Source organism: Zootoca vivipara, chromosome 14 (assembly GCF_963506605.1).
Source record: "Zootoca vivipara chromosome 14, rZooViv1.1, whole genome shotgun sequence".
Classification (NCBI taxonomy): Eukaryota; Metazoa; Chordata; class Lepidosauria; order Squamata; family Lacertidae; genus Zootoca; species Zootoca vivipara.
In genome coordinates, this window is record NC_083289.1 from 22,644,031 (window position 1) to 22,660,278 (window position 16,248).

Consider the following 16,248-nt stretch of genomic DNA (forward strand, 5'->3'; position numbering starts at 1 on the left):
GTATATCCATATATTTAGTTCCAATAAGTTGAGGGGGATCCCGTTCATTTATGAATCTTGGCCTGTGTTTTTTGAAATTTTATTTGTATTAAAAACACACCTCCAAATCCAAAAGCCAAGTCCTGGGAGATGAATGTAAGTAATGAACTTGATAAAAATGGTGTTTCTTTTTTTCTTTTTTAAAATCCCAACTATTTTCTTGAAAAGTTTGAGTAAAGGAGGAATCAGGAAATCAGTAGTGTGTGTGTGTGTGTGTGTGTGTGTGTGTGTAAGCCAAGGCACATGTTTGTGCTCAGAACAACATCTATGTACCTGCATGCCTTGTACCCTTGTGCCTACTTATCCAATTCTTCTAAGGAAGCTTATTTATCCAAACAAATAGGATTGAGGAATGTCTTAAAGTTAAAGATGGGCTGAAAAGTGAGCACTCATGTCTAAATCGAAATTTAGAACTGTGTGTATATAGAAGTTTGATGATTATCCAGGCGCTTATAAAGTTTATAATAATAAAAAATTAATGACCTGCACACATAGGGCTATATTCAGTGCTCACTCTACTCAGAGTAGACCCATTGAAGTTAATTGAAATTACTACCTTATAGTCATTATTTTCGTTTGGTCTACTCTGGGTAGGACTAGTATTAGAAACAACCCATAACCTTTTTCAGATAGCAAACACGTATGTGAGTGCACGTGTGAATGTACTGTATGTGTGTGTAAGAGAGAGAGAGATGGGAGAGAGGGAGATATGACTGTGCTGTTCGTTAACTCCAAGATTTCATCCATACAGTTCGGTCCCTTTACATTTATTCCAGGACTTTAAAAGCGACTCAGGTAATGCAAATATCACCAATACTTCAACAACTGCAAAATATAGGCTACTACTTCGCCGAAATACAAAGTCGGAGATCGTCAGAATTTCTCCCATATCCTTAGACTGCTCACACATTTCCATCAGTCTACTGAAAAGAAGAAGAACGGGAATTCGCTTCTTTGGGGATTCGCCAACCATTTAAATTTGGGGGGCGTGCGTGCGTGTTTTTTTTTCTCAATTAATCTTGGAGTTAACAGATTTTGTTGACTAAAGTGTCAACTTGACGAGAGAGGAGGAGAAAGGGGGGAAATCTGGTTCCATCTAAAAACTGAAGTTGAAAGATCTCGCCAGTGGTTTAGCGGGAAAGCATCGCACAAGTTTGAAACAAGCAAAACAAATAGTTCGAAGAGTGTTCGTGTTCCAAGCTCGTTTCCCCGTACGAGAGAGAGAGAGAGAGAGAGAGAGAGAGAGAGAGAGAGAGAGAGAGAGAGAGAGAGAGAGAGAGAGAGAGAGAGAGAGAGAGAGAGAGCTGTTCCTGTGTGTGTTATCACGTGGAGTAAAAGTCACTCCATCCAAGTTCTTGCAAAGTCGCTAGACCTCTGTGTTTAAATTTGTTCCTCGGGTTTCCCATTGGCTCCGTTTTTCATTTTAATCAACCCATGGACCCGCACCTCCAACTTTTTTGGGGGGGGAGTCGTGAATTTCAGGGGAACTTATTACCAAGTCAAATGCATTTCGGGCAACGGAGCTTTTGCCCCTCTAGTCTGAATTACATTTAATTATTCCGTCTCTATCTGTCAGTCATCTATGTATCATTTTTCTCATTCACCTCCTATCTCTGAGGGGCATCTGTTAGGCGTCGAACTCTCCCAGCTCTCCGCTCTCTATTGTGCACACCCCGTCTCTTGAAATAGAGATTGCATGCTCCTCGGAACAGGAACCTGTCCTTTTTGTTTATTATGTAATTCTGCAAAGTATACTAGTCTGTACACTGAGGGTGGTATATAGATAACCGTTCTCGTTCTTTCCTCCTCTCCGCCTATCATCTTTCCATCTACCTGTCTGGTACATAGCGTTTCACTATTTTCCTACCAAAATAATGTCCTTTCCTCCGCTCCATTTTTTTTTTGTTTAATAAGATTGGCTAGCGATTATTTTTCGGCTCCTGGAAAAAAATAAAATCCACCCACTCCCCCCCCCCATCCTGTAAAACTGATTCCTGTTAAATCTCTCTGATAAAATCACCTTTTCGGAAAAAAAATATGTAACCTCTACAGTTCTTTCCGTCTCATGTTTAATCGGTTTTTCGAATTGCGCACGAGAAGGAGAGTTTTTTCGACCCCGTCGATTGCGGCAGGAGAAGCCTCCCTATAACGCTCTCCCGTTGAAATCAATGTATGGGTCTCAAAAATGCCTCGCTTTAACCTCGGCCAACGAACTCAGATATAAATTCAAGGGATTCTGAATTTTTAATATAGTACACTTTCTGTGCAATCACATTTCCTTTCTCTTGCTTTTGATGTTGTCGCTGTTAATATTAAGCTACTTTCAGATGCACCTGTTCGAATAATTCTGCTCCTTCCTCCGCTCCCAGGATGGTCTAATCCAGAAAGTTAGGCGCATCTCACACTGCTGGAACATACAGCACCCTCCCTCATTGATCTCAGTAGGACTTCCTAACTTCGACTATTTGGGAAGAATTCCGATGGGGTGCCCAAGGACTATCCTTTTAATAAATATGCGCAGGACGGACACGCCCAACTTTCTTTGAATCGTGTCTGAAATACTTAGCTAAAACATCTCGCTACTATCTCACCTCGACCCCCCAGCCCCAGCCCAGAATGCCGGTGTGTTTTATTGATTTCTCTCACTCACATCTACGTGCTTGTTAAAATGTCAATCCTCATTTGGGCAAGGTGGGAGTCGTCTTTAATTGTGGGTTATTTGCTAATTATCTGGTTACTTTTGATGGCAGAAGGGGGGGTGAAAATCCCCCCAACACGTTTTTCTTTGGTGCTAATTACAAAAGATGTCATTCTAGCCAAGGTATTTTTGTAGTGGGGGGAGGGGGGAAGAGGGGAGCAGGGGAATCCTTTCAAACCGGTCGCCTTGAAATATTCTTTAGTAGTCATTTCGAAAGTTAAAACTTTGAGGAATTTACGATATTTATAAAGTTGGGGTTCGGGGAGAGAACCACCACGCCCCTCTGAAGAGGTAAATAGGGAACATGAAATAATTATTTTATATATTTACATACATACAGAGAGAGTGTGTGTTGCCAAAGTTCTGAATCCCACTAATTTCCGTAGCAGATCACTTAATCCCACCGCCCCGTTGTTAGGAAAGGCCATTTCCAAAAATGAGATTCGGCCGGATTGAGACCCTTCTTTGAACCCACGATTATATATATATATATATGATCGTGTGTTCATAGATGGGATCCAAATATAGGCGGGATCCAAAGACCCGATGAGCTGGGTCTCTTGAAGTTCCCAAGGACATTTCTGCGCGACTATCTAACCATCATCCATCCATGTATGCATTAACGCTCACTATAGATAGATGGATACGATCTGGCCACAATTAAGCAGTTGTAAACTTCGTATGTCGTAAGGAGGGGGCCTTAAACCTGTGAAACCAATGGGATTTAAAACACACGTGCACATGCACATGTTTGTACAGATATAGAGTTTCTCTCTCTCTTTACCACCAGATTATTAAAATTATTTTATTTTTATTTTTGCCTCCGATCATGATTACCCACCAGCAAGGCCGGGGAATGATTTATTGTCGCGTTTCCTCCTTTTGGGTCCATAAGCAGGCATCTCTTGGGGGGGGGGGGAGATGCGGCTACCCTCTTCCCAGTCATAGAAATGGACCCTGGCCTTTGTTTTGAAAGACTTGAATCTCAAAGAAAAAAAAGAAAGTTTCTTTTTCTCCCCACCCATCAAACCTGAATTTGATCGACCGCTGCCAGTTAAATCGGTAAATATTTCCCCATATTATAAGATACACACCGCTGATAACTCGACGCTGCTAAAAGGCTACCGGCGCTGCCTGTCTCTAACTAACCTTGGCTGTTCATTTTGTCACCAAAGACCCTAATTAAAGGCAAACTCTGTCTTGTTTTGAATTTGGGCACTAAGTTAATTATGGGAATAAAAATAGTAGTAATAATAATAATATAAATTACTTTTGCTATAAAACACCTTGTTCATTTCCGAAAGTTGCCTGCATCAAATTATTATTTTTTTAATTCATAGCTCCATAATTTTCAATCAGTGACTTTAAGCAACGCATGGTATTATTCAGCAAACCCAATGCGGATTTATTAAACATAATTAAGCTCTAATCAACGGGAATCTTGCACCTGATTTTGCTAAACTCCTTTTAAGCAAGACTGTAGCTTCTTCTCGGTGGTCACTGCGGTCGTATAAACAAAGCACCTCTATTATCTCCATTACTGTGTAATGTTCATTTTAAACCTAAGTAAGAATTTGAAGTAAGAATATGATTCTAACGTACGTATAAGTAATATATATATGAGACTCTTGACTCCTTGAAGACTACCGAGGAAAGAGAGCTGAATGGGAGCTGAAAAAAATTATAGGACACTTGTCTTTAAAGGAAAATGTGATTTTAATGTTTGGAAATGGCATGTGTGTTCCCATTCACAAGGAATGAACTCCTTGGATGTCTTTTGGCAATAAACAATCACCAGCTAGATGAATTAAAAGCAATGGATGACAATCAATTCTGGATTTATTTAAAGAAGTAGTAGTAGAAAAGCAATAAATCCTCATCAACATTTGGTAAGGATTTGAGAGGAGGTGAACAACAAGAAATGGACTACCGATTGAAACCTGATCCAGGAATCACGTTGGAAGTAAAAAAGCAAACGCTTTAGATGTGGCGCTTCCATAAGGAAACACTAAAACTCTTCCTAGTTCAATTTCTGTCTCTCTGTTTCTTTGCAGAGTACTCAAGAGGCATCTTTTTCAGCCACCCTGGTTCTCTCCTCGCGTTTCACTTTGTTAGGGAAAGGGGATCCCTACATTCCTTTGAGTGATAGGAAGTTACATGGCAAGATCCAATCCCCCCCCCCACTTCCCAACTCTCTCATCCCGGAGATCATAGAGATGTCAGACGGTCAGTCTGGGAGAGGGGGCGTAGGGGAGAGAATCCGCCCTGAAGCCTGTGGCCATCTTGCATAAAAAATGCCCAGCCCTCTGGGTGATTCGTCTGATGGTCTGAGTTTGAAATATACACCAAGGAAAAGCCTCGTCAGCCTTCAAGTGTGGGATTTCCTCCCCTACCAAAAGAGAGAGAGAGAGAGAGCTCCAAGCAGTTCGGGGTTCGCTGACCTTTGTCAACCAGAGATCCTTTTCTTTCTATCGCTCTCCGTCGGGATTTCAGGTGGGGTGGGAGAGAATTCTGTTCAGATGGGCCCCCTCCATATCATCGTAACCCTTAATAGGGCACAGCGTTCCTTAATAGACATGGATCAGATAGCTTCGTGACGTCACAAAGGAACACACCAGAGTTAATTTCATCTCATAATTACCTGTGCTTTGCAAAAAAAAAAAAAAAGCTGGGGAATTTCTGTTTCTCAACTCTCCCTTTCATAATATCATTTACCCTGCTTGTTTATCAGGGTGTTGAAAGACGTTTGCGGCGCGCGGCGGGGGTGGGGGTCGTATTCTGGTTTTTCTATTGCACCAGCGAGATGTGGGTGTCACAAACACATTGGACTTGGTCGTGCCTATCTCTGGCAACGTCCCTCCGCGGAGATCACATGCTATTTGCAGAGTCCTCTGTTGCTAGCACGTGAAAAGTTCTAATCAACCTAAGTAGCTTCTCTCCTTGCAACCGACGAAGGGCTGCTATATTTCATTTCTCATTAAAGCTGTTTGTTTTGGACTGACTTGGGGGGGAGGGGGGAGTCTGTCTGCTGTGTGTCTATAGGCTGCAATGTTTACATTCGATTTCCTGACGCAACAGATCCCCGTTGGTCATAATCCCCTCCCTCTAAAAAGTTCAGCCCTCTCTTTTTCTTACTACCCCCCTGGCCACCGCCCAAAGCTTTCTTCCGAGTTCAGCGACCAAACTGATTCCTCTACCTGCTTCGTGATCCGCTAAGATTTTTCACTCTTAGACAGGTCTTCTACACGCCACACACACCCCTTTCCCCCGATTTCCGTCGCCCCCAGATAGATGGGTTTTTAAAATACTGGGTATCATCTCTCGACAGCTGTCACATTTATTGAGAGTCCAGAGCTAAACTCTCAATTAAAACTGTAGGAACTGAATGGCCACGATGAATAAGATGTGTTGCCTAATGAAACAGACCTACATCAAAGAAAGACGTGGTGGTCACGTGTTTGTCGATACATTACAAACATGCCTGTGATATTCTAACTTTTGTCGTACGCCCACCCACTTCAAATCTTTCTCTTTTGGATCCATTTCAATAGCGACTTCGCCATTTTTAAACTTTTTTTATTTTATTTTTGCAAAAGTGTCTTCATGGGGAGAAAATTTGTAACTTTCTGGTGATTCTCTTCCCCCCCCCCACTTCTCTTGTACAGTTAATCTAATATTCTTTCTCTGTCTTTCTGTCTTTCTCCCACCCCCATGTATTTTGCCTTCGATTAACTTATGAAACACAGCCCGGCATAAGTTTAATCATTTTCTCTAGATTTCTTTACCCTCTGCGTCTAATTTGCAGGGTTTTCTTTTTTTCTTCCATAAAAATGTGTATAAAAACCAAAATGTTACTCTTCCCTCTCCGCCCCTGCGCCCTCCCCCTTTCTTTTCTCCTTGAAGCCTATATATACATAAGACTTCCCCCCACTCCCTCCTTTTTTTTAAGGGAATAGACCTCAGGGATTGTCATTAGATCGGATGGCAAGGCTTTATAGAGAGTGTTTTGCATAATTACATACCAAAGCCAGCATAGTCACCCTCACAGTTTATGGGTCACAAACCATCAACAATTGACACATTATATTCCAAGAAACCTCAGTCCATTCAGCAATAGAGAAAACTATTCTGCTTAATCTAGAACTCAAGGAGAATGAAATTTTTTTCCTAATAAGAAACCCCAGAAGAGATTACTGGCCAGCTGACACCGTGTTTACATATAGTTATAAAGTTCAGAGGACTGGTGTGGTGTGGAGAGGGCGGGGGGGGGGTGTGAGGCAGAGTGAAAAGCTGCCATCGCTAAAACGTGATTAAGACGCTCATAGAGGCCTGATGTGGATTCCTCGTCAAAAAGAAAAAGGCTGAAAGCACAACCCCTCCCTTTTGTGAGCCCCCCCATCGATACACACGCACACAACTCTTCCAGCCAGCCGCACTCACGCTCCCCACTTTTCCCCAACTCTACCCACCCCCCTTTCCCACTCTAGCATTGCCACTCAGTAATTAAGATATTCCCTCTAAGGTCCGACAGGTCCTCTGGTAACCATAGCTGCCAAGTTATCCCTTTTTTTAAGGGATTTTCCCTTATGCTGAATAGGCTTCCTCGCGAGAAAAGGGGAAACTTGGCAGCTATGCTGGTAACTGAATCATATGAGTTACCTTTGATGTCAAACTTTCGACAGTTGTCACACTAAGCCTTAGTCAATGCAGCAGCCCATCCTCCTTCCGCCAGCCTCCATCAGCTGCCCCCTTCCTTACACACACACACACACACACACACACACACACACACACACACACGGGGACGCACACTTTATTTCTTTTACAGAGTAGGTGAGGGAATCTCTTTGAAGGAAGTTAATAACTGCAGTCGCCTGCCACAAGGGCCGGCGCTTCAACAGCCCAGCACCACCCGAGGTTAGAAGGTTAGAATTTAGAAATTAATTTAACGACACCCCCCATTAATCCTCGGCTCGCCCCCTACTGAAATGAAGCTGCACTCTGTGTCTCTGGCTGCATTTGCTTCCCTGTTCCTCCCCGCCCTCGTTCCTCTTTGCTCTCTCTATCTCTCTCTCTTTTACCTCCGCCGCTGTGTAGATTGCAATCTCCTAGAGACAGAGACCTCCCATCCCTTGCTGCCGTTATTCCTCGGTCTTGAATTGAAAGTGAGAGGTTGGCTTGGTTTTTTTTTTCCTCCAACACCCCTCCATTTCCTTGCACCATCCTGGGGCTCTTCCCTGTTTCCCCTATTTTAAGACGTAGTCATAAAATAAGCCACAGCAGGATTTTTAAGCATTCAAGGAATATAAGCCATACCCTGAAAATAAGACATAGTGATAGGCGCAGCAGCAATGCCGGCCACGGCAGGAGGAGGAGGAGGGGGGGAAATTAAGACACCCCCTGAAATTAAGCCATAGTGTGTGTGTTTTTGAGGGAAAATAAATATAAGACGGTGTCTTATTTTCAGAGAAACACGGTTTTAAATAAGTGGGAAGGGGGATTTCCCTAATCCCAAACTTGGCCCTCAAGCTGTTTTGCGACTACAACTCCCTTCATCCCTAGCTAATAGGACCAGTGGTCAGGGATGTAGGGAATTGTAGTCCAAAAACAGCTCGAGGGCTGAGTTTGGGGGTGCCTGCCCTAGATTCTCCTATGCAAGGTGGGAACTCACTCCTGTTGAGAAGAGAAGCAGGGTGGAGGGCTCAGGTGAGCATCCAGCCCCCCCAGGCTTCTCATAGTCCAGAAAGGGCCTGCTCATCATTTGAAAGTATGTCACAAATGTCACGTCTAACTCCTTGGATTTCATTCTGAGCTACCTGAACTCTGACAAGAGCGTTGGTTTGGCTCGTGGGGGTGGGGGGGAGAGTCTACCTGTAGAGGCCTGTCCATCCAGCTGCTCCTAGCACTGCGACAGCCTCACTCCAGGTGTGTTTACTTGGAAATAAGTCCCATTGCACTGGGCTGGGCTTACTGGTGGTTAACTGTGTGATTGTGAACCAGATTGTTGAGGAAATGCTTTGTGATGTGCATTGTTTTTGTCCTCACAACAACCCAGCAAGGACAGTCACACAGCCTCTTCCTTTTTCCTTTTTATTATTTTTCACAAAGCAAGAACTGAAGCCGAGAAATTAAATGACTTGCCCAAGGCAAGAAACGGAGTAATACAATCATAGAATTGTAGCGTTGGAAGGGACTCTGAGGATCATCTAGTCCAACCCTCTGCAATGCAAGAATATGCAGCTGTCCCATACAGGGATCAAACCTTGACATATTGAGCACTTCACTCTAACCAACTGTCTGTGGCAAAGTTGAAACCTTAACAGATGCAGGGGTCCATCTATACAAAAAAAATAGCACTGAGAGCATTAGGCTTCCAGCAATAGTAGGCTTAGATTATTTTGTAGAATCATAGAATTGCAGAGCTGGAAGGGATCCTGAGGATCAGTCCAACCACCTGGAATGCAGGAATATGCAAGTGTGCCATATGGGGATTGAATCTGCAACTTTGGTTTTATCAGCACCACACTCAATCAACTGAGCTCTTCAAGTACATGTGCCTGGGTTTATTACGTATATATACAGTGGAACCTTGGGTTTTGTACCATCCTCCTTACAAATGCTTCAGGTAACGAGCTCTGCTAACCTGGAAGTAGATGCCCCTTGTTGTGACCTTTGCCCCGGGATGCGAGCGGAAGTCGCACACCGGCAGTACAGCAGCAGCGGGAGGCCCCATGAGTGAAAGTGTGCCTCATGTTAAGAACAGTTTCGGCTTAAGAACGTATCTACGGAAATAATTAAGTTCATAACCGGAGGTACCACTGTACCACCTTTTCTCCAAAGGAGCACCCATGGTTCCCCCATGGTTCATCCTTGCAACAACCAGGGGCGTAGAAGGGGGGGCGATAGGGGCACTCCACCCTGGGCACAGCAATCCTGAGGGCACCATTGCAGCTGCCCCCCTGCCCGCGCTGGGCCCCACCCCCAGAACGTGTGCCATGCCCCTACGGGCAGCACGCCATGCACCCAGAACGTGTGCTATGCCCCCAGAACGCGCGCCACGCTCCTATGGGCGGTGGTCCCCACCCACAGAACGCACTCCATGCCCCTATGGGCAGCACACCATGCACCCAGAACGTGTGCCAGCCCCACCCCCGCCTGCTCTCCACTCCCGGTGCCGGAGCATGAAGCTCCGCTACTGGCAACAACCCTGTGAGGTGGGTTAGGCTGAAAGATGGCGTCTGGCCAAAGGTCATTGAGTGAGTTTCATTGACTGAATGGGGATTTGAACCTTAGTCTCCTAGGTCGACATAGTCCAGCACTCTAACCATCACACCACACCGGCTCTCAAAACTGAAATACAAAGGAGGGGAAGGAAAGATAATTATTTCTTTTTTCATTAAAAAAAAATCCCAATATAGGTTAGAGACTGAGGGGGCCAGCTATAAGCCTCCTTGTTCTTCTGAAGACAATTTACATTCAATTGGCCCATTGATGCAGCTACACCAGGGGTTCCCAACAAAATTTTCTCGAGGACCCCTCATCGAGCCGCTATTGTGACAAGGACCCCCATTAATTCCTAATCCTAAAATTAAAAAGTGAGAGCCAAATTAAGAGTCTTTTTATATTTTATATTTATACGTTTTTTACAGTTACAACAGAGTACTCCATCAGTATACAGTTAGTTTTAATTTTCAGTTCTTAATGAGATGAACCGCTTTTTAACCAACGGTCCATTTTTAACCACGTGAACTGTAGCTTCCGCGAAAAACAACGCTTTGTTTACAAACACTACTGTTTTGCAAAGAGGCAGCGCGTGCCAGGGAGGAAGGAGGGGAATGGAGAAGACAGGGTACCTGTGCAGTAGCGCACAAATGAAGCCGACGCGCGCAAAGCATCTTGGGGAGGTGAGCGTTAGTAGAATGTGCGCGCTGCCTCTTTGCAAAACAGTAGTGTTTATAAAGCGCCACCTAACGTCATACAGCAGAACTACTGCCTGTATCTGATTATAGTTTTGCGCTAGACTCTGCTCATGCAGGAAGCAGCCAAAACAAAAAATCTGTTATCATACAAATATATTTAATATATTTTTTATTCTAATAGCATCTTGCGGACCCCTCTGGCATAGCTCGCGGACCCCTGGGGGTCCCCGGACCACCTGTTGGGAACCACTGAGCTACAGAATCATCACTACCAGCAGTCTATTTGTATGCCACTTTTCCACAGTGGTGCCCAAAGTGGCTCACAAAGCAGCAAATGAACAATATTAAGAACAGTCAGAAATAAGAATGTAAATAAATACAAAAAATAAATCCACACGATAACAATATGAAGAAGTTAATCCACTAAGAAGTTAACAGGGTGGAAAAGTAGCAGTCAGTGTAAGATGTGCACACAGGAAGCTGCCTTGCCCTGAATCAGATCATGGGTCCATCTCGCTGACACGTTTTGAAGGGGAATCCAAGACCAGCTAAAAGGTTTGCGTGGAAAGCAGGGGGTAACAGGTGAAAGTTGTTTGCACCACCACCAGGTGGCACTTTAATTTTTCTAGGAATAGCTAGGAAATATGCTTTCTAGCTCAGTGGCAGAACATCGGCCTTGAGTACAGAAGGTCCCATGTTCAATCCCCAGCATCTCCAAGTCAGGCTGAGAAAGCAGCTGCCAGCCAGTGTAGACCAGGTATAGCCAGTGGGGGGTACTCTCCAGATGTTGTTGGACTCCTCTACCCATCGGAGGACACAACATCTGGAGGACACCATGCTGGTTACTCCAGATGTAGACCAGAGTTCTTGAGTCCTCAGATGTGACTGAACTATAGTTCTCATCAGTCCCAGGCAGCTTAGGCAATGGTCAGGGACAGGGATGATGGGAGGTGGCATCTGGGGACCAGGTTTTTTCTTAGCAGAGGAGCACGGGGAGGGCAGTGATGCAATAAAGTACAGTGGTACCTCTGGTTGCGAACAGGATCCGTTCCGGAGGTCCAGCTGCATCCTGAGGAATTCGCAACCAGAGGACCATTTCTGCGCATGCGCGCAGCGTGGTTTAGCACTTCTGCGCATGCACGCATGGTGAAACCAGGAAAAATACTTCCGGTTTTGTTGCGTTCACATCCCGAAGTTTACATATCCAGAGGGATACATAAGCGGAGGTATGACTGTAATACTAAACCTGCTGGCCTTATCACCCACCCTCATTAGATGATAACGTGTATTACTTCACAATGCGCTAGTGGAGGGATGTGTATGGAAACTAGGAGGGGCTATGTTTCTTAGATAAAAACCTTCCTTGTGTTTGTGAGTTCAGCAAAGTACACCCCTTTGTCAGCAAAAATGAGGAAACTGTTGATAAGCTAGCTTTAGCCATTTAATTTAAGTAATCCAGGATGCTTTACAGCAGACTGGATTTCCCCCTTTTCTCCTCTTCAAACAATAAACACACAAAACAGTCTTCTTGTAAGTAAAGATAGATTTACTCACTCAGTTTCATAGTAGCAGTCTTGAGGCAGGCTTAAAGTGTAGTTACAGACATATATTACAGTTTAGATTAGAACTGAAGTCTGAGCTGTTACTCTGCATATGTCCTACATCCCTAGTTATTGATGAAACATGAAAGAGATGAGATCAGATAGAAGGGATCAGTGAGAGATACGGCCAGGACCTGACCAGCTTATACAGTATAGGGTTGCGCCCCTTTACCTGGCTGGACACAGTGGGAGTGGCTCTCACAGGGAGGATTTCCTGTAGACCCTGTGAGTTCCAACTTCCTCTGTGTGAGTGCCTTTCTAGCAATCAGACCTAGTTGGTTTTGACTGCCTTATTTTAGATATCTCACAGCTATGGTAAGTCGGTCCGGCTGCCTTTAGAGGTCTTCCTGCTCCTTCTGCTGAGCAAGAAGCCCTGGACTTCTGCCCTCGAAGCCCCTCTCTGTCTGCACTGCTACAGGGAGATGTGGGAGTGATCCTGGGGTTGATGTCGGCAAGCCGCATCAAGCCTTGCAAATAGAGGTGTCAAAAAAAGGTTGTTATCGCCTACAATGCTGGCAAGCCACATTGGTCCATATAGGCACACACGTATCTGTAGGTTGGGGTCATTGGGACAGAGCAGGGCAGCAGGTCACCACAGGACTGGACAGAGGTGGGGAAAACAGGATGGAACTGGTTTGGGCAAGTTGTGTCAGGGGAAGCAGGTCCAAGCCAGAAAGGTTGAACCCAGGTCGGGAGGAGAACAATGGAATGGAGAGGAGGTTTTGGAAAAACTACCAGTGGTCACAAGATTAAGAGGAGGGGGATGTGTGAAGAGTGCACATGTGACAGGGAGGTGTCTGAGGGATACGTGAGGATCAGGCACTTCCCTTATGGAGGAAAATTTGGGTGTTGGCAGGATGTGACACGTAGGGAAGTACCACCTTTTCTGGGATGTCCTGGCTGTCATTGGAAGGAGGTTGCACTGTTGGTTAATCTTTTACGTTGTAACGAAATCTCAATAAAAGGGGGCTCCTGCTTCTGTTCTGGGTCTACCCCCGGAAATTACTGCCTTGTGTCGCGTCTTTCTTGCCACCACAACAGGGAAGACAAGATTTTTCTTCTCACTTACAACAACCAGGGCCCCAACTGATCGTGTGTATCCAAAGGACAGCTTTGTCCTGGCGTTATTGGCAAAAGGAGAGCTGGGATCATTTCTAAGTAACAGCTGACCTCATCGGAACAGATCCTGCTCCTGAGGTCCATTGAGAAGGGGGGGGGTCTATACATAGCTGCCAAGTTATCCCTATTTTTAAGGGAAATTCCCTTATGCTGAATAGGCTTCCTCGCGAGAAAAGGGAAAACTTGGCAGCTATGGTCTATATTGTATACCAAATCTGGGAAGTTCCCAGAACTTGCGTTTGGAGACCATCTGGATTTGATATCCAGCCAAAGCGAGATGGGTAGGTACAGACTATAACAATCTCAGAATTCGGGACTGGGATAAGAGGACAAATAGATATAGATGTATATTCTGGGGTGGGGTGTGTTGATTCTTCGCCACCTTCCACCCGACTTGCAGAAAGAATGCAAGGAATAATATCACGATAAGGAAGGGGAAAGACCTTTCATCCTTACCACTGTTAACCTCAAGAAAGGGTACCACCACCTTTGGGAGAAAAGACGTGTTTCTGCAATCACACGAGAAAGGAACCGGGTGCGCGCGCGCGCATTTATTTCTGGCTGCAGGCGACCGGGCGGCTGAGCGGACTCTCGGCGCTTCCTCCTTTCATCGCGAGATCCGAAGAAATTACCTAGATGAAAGCCGACTCCCCCGCCGCTTTCCGTTCCCACCCTCTCGGAGAATTCCTTGGGAATCAATAAAACAACTTTAATGTTCTTTATAATCTAATTATCTCCTAAAAAGTCTCTGTGGAGGCATCTGCTGCGGAGTTGGAGAAAATCTCTGTGGCTCCAAGCGAGAGAAAAGCTGTAGAGAGGCGAGGGGTGTCTGGCTGGAGGGAAGAGGGGGGCGAAAAATCCTTGCTAAAGGGGGCTTCCCGTGGGATGCCTGTAGAATCCACTCGACGAGCCGGGCTAATAAATTAGCCAGAGAACTAGGAAGGAGGACTCTGCCGCTAGGCCTACAGTTAGGCGTTCCTTCCTTGCTAAGTTGCAAGCTGTGCGGGGCTGGGACATCTCTGTTTTTGCCTCACTCTATGAAGTGACATCTGAAGCATTGCTCTATACATTACTACTACCGTAGTAGTAGTACTTCTGTATGTATGTAGTAGTAGTAGTAGTAATTTATGTAAACCGTCTTGAGATTTCTTTTTTACAATCAAGCAGTGTGTATATATTATTATATTATATTATATTATATTATATTATATTATATTATATTATATTATATTATAAATAAACACTACTTAATTCACTTTTACTGGACTCCTTAACCACAAATAAAAAGTATTTTCCCCTCTAACATTATAAAAAAGCATGTCACAAAAGGAATGGGGATTGGGAGGGAGAAGGATAAAAGAAACCTAGACAATATTATTTAGCTACTACTATATATCTTATTAGCTATTACCTATTATTATTGTATTAGTTACTACTACTAATTATCACCACCACATATCATCTGAAGTACCCTGTAAACTTACTCTGAAATTCAATGGGGGAAACTTCTAATTAACAATGCATCTGCCACCGTAGCCCATGCCACGTGTATTCACTCTGAGTAAGTCCTACTGAATCTATAAAGACTTACTTACTCGAGGCTAACTTTGGCTGAGAGTCCACGTTAAGAACTGAGCATGTTCCTACTTAAAATACTCCTACCTTCACCAGTAGCACTGGCAGCGTTTCAAATCCTCTATGCCTGGCTCAGCTGGTTCGTCGAGGGACCTTATTTGTTTATTTGTTGAGAGCCCTGTTTGTGCTTTAGGGCTCCGCAGATGAAGCTTTCCCAATGCGTCATCATGTCTATGCCAAAAAAAAACACCCCAAAAAGTTCTACAGACCACACTTCTGCCTTTTGGGCACCATGGCCCGGAAGTTCTATCAAGGTGTGTGTGTGTGTGTGTGTGTGTGTGTGTGTGTGTGTGTGTGTGTGTGCATATTGGCAATGCATGCCATCTTTCAGATCTCAAATCTTTCCACCATACCTGCCAACTTATCCCTTTTTTAAGGGAAATTCCCTTATGCTGAATAGGCTTCCTCGTGAGAAAAGAGAAAACTTGGCAGCTATGCTTTCCACTCTTTGGGACAAAAGAAAAGAAAACTTACTTTTCAACCATCCACCGCAACATCTCTGTCTGTCTCATTTGGGAGTGAGTGTTCTTAAAGTCACCTCTACAGAGCTAATGGTTGATGAGTTTGACGACTTCCTTTTCCCAGTGATGACTGCATAATCAGCAGCTCCAGATGAAGAGAAACGCTTCCCCCACCACCCAACATAGAAAAACAGAGTTGTTTATGTCCGCAAATGCCATCTATAGGGTTGGCTATCGGTCTTCTTAACAGTCCCACTCCAAGTCTCCTCCGAGGACTCAGGGTTTGCCGGGGCCTCTCACGCCAAGGGGCTGCTGGCAGCACCCTGACGCCATGAGGAAAAGTTCACCTGGGTCTCATACCTCCTTCTCTGTTAAAGCTAACACATGGTGCAGATACATACATCCAAGTCACGTTACACCAAATCGGTGGGATATTTTGGCAGGTGCTCATCGTCATGTTCAGGACCAAGTCAGACTTGAATCCTGTCCTGTGCACACTTTCCTGGGAGTGAGCCCATTGGTCCAGCGAGGTATACTTATGAGAAAACACACACAGCCCTCTTCAAAGGACTTATTGAGTCCAACGGGAAAGATTTCGAGTTCAGGAAACCAATAACCTTTTAGGGTGCTTATTGCTAGATTGTGGTGATGGTGGTGGTGGTTGCAATGGGATCCGTTGTTTTTGGATCCAGTTAATTCCCCTTAAAGGTCCCAGAGATTTCAGAGAAGCCTTGGGTCGTGAGACTCTGTGTCTACTCAGAAGTAAGCCCAATTGA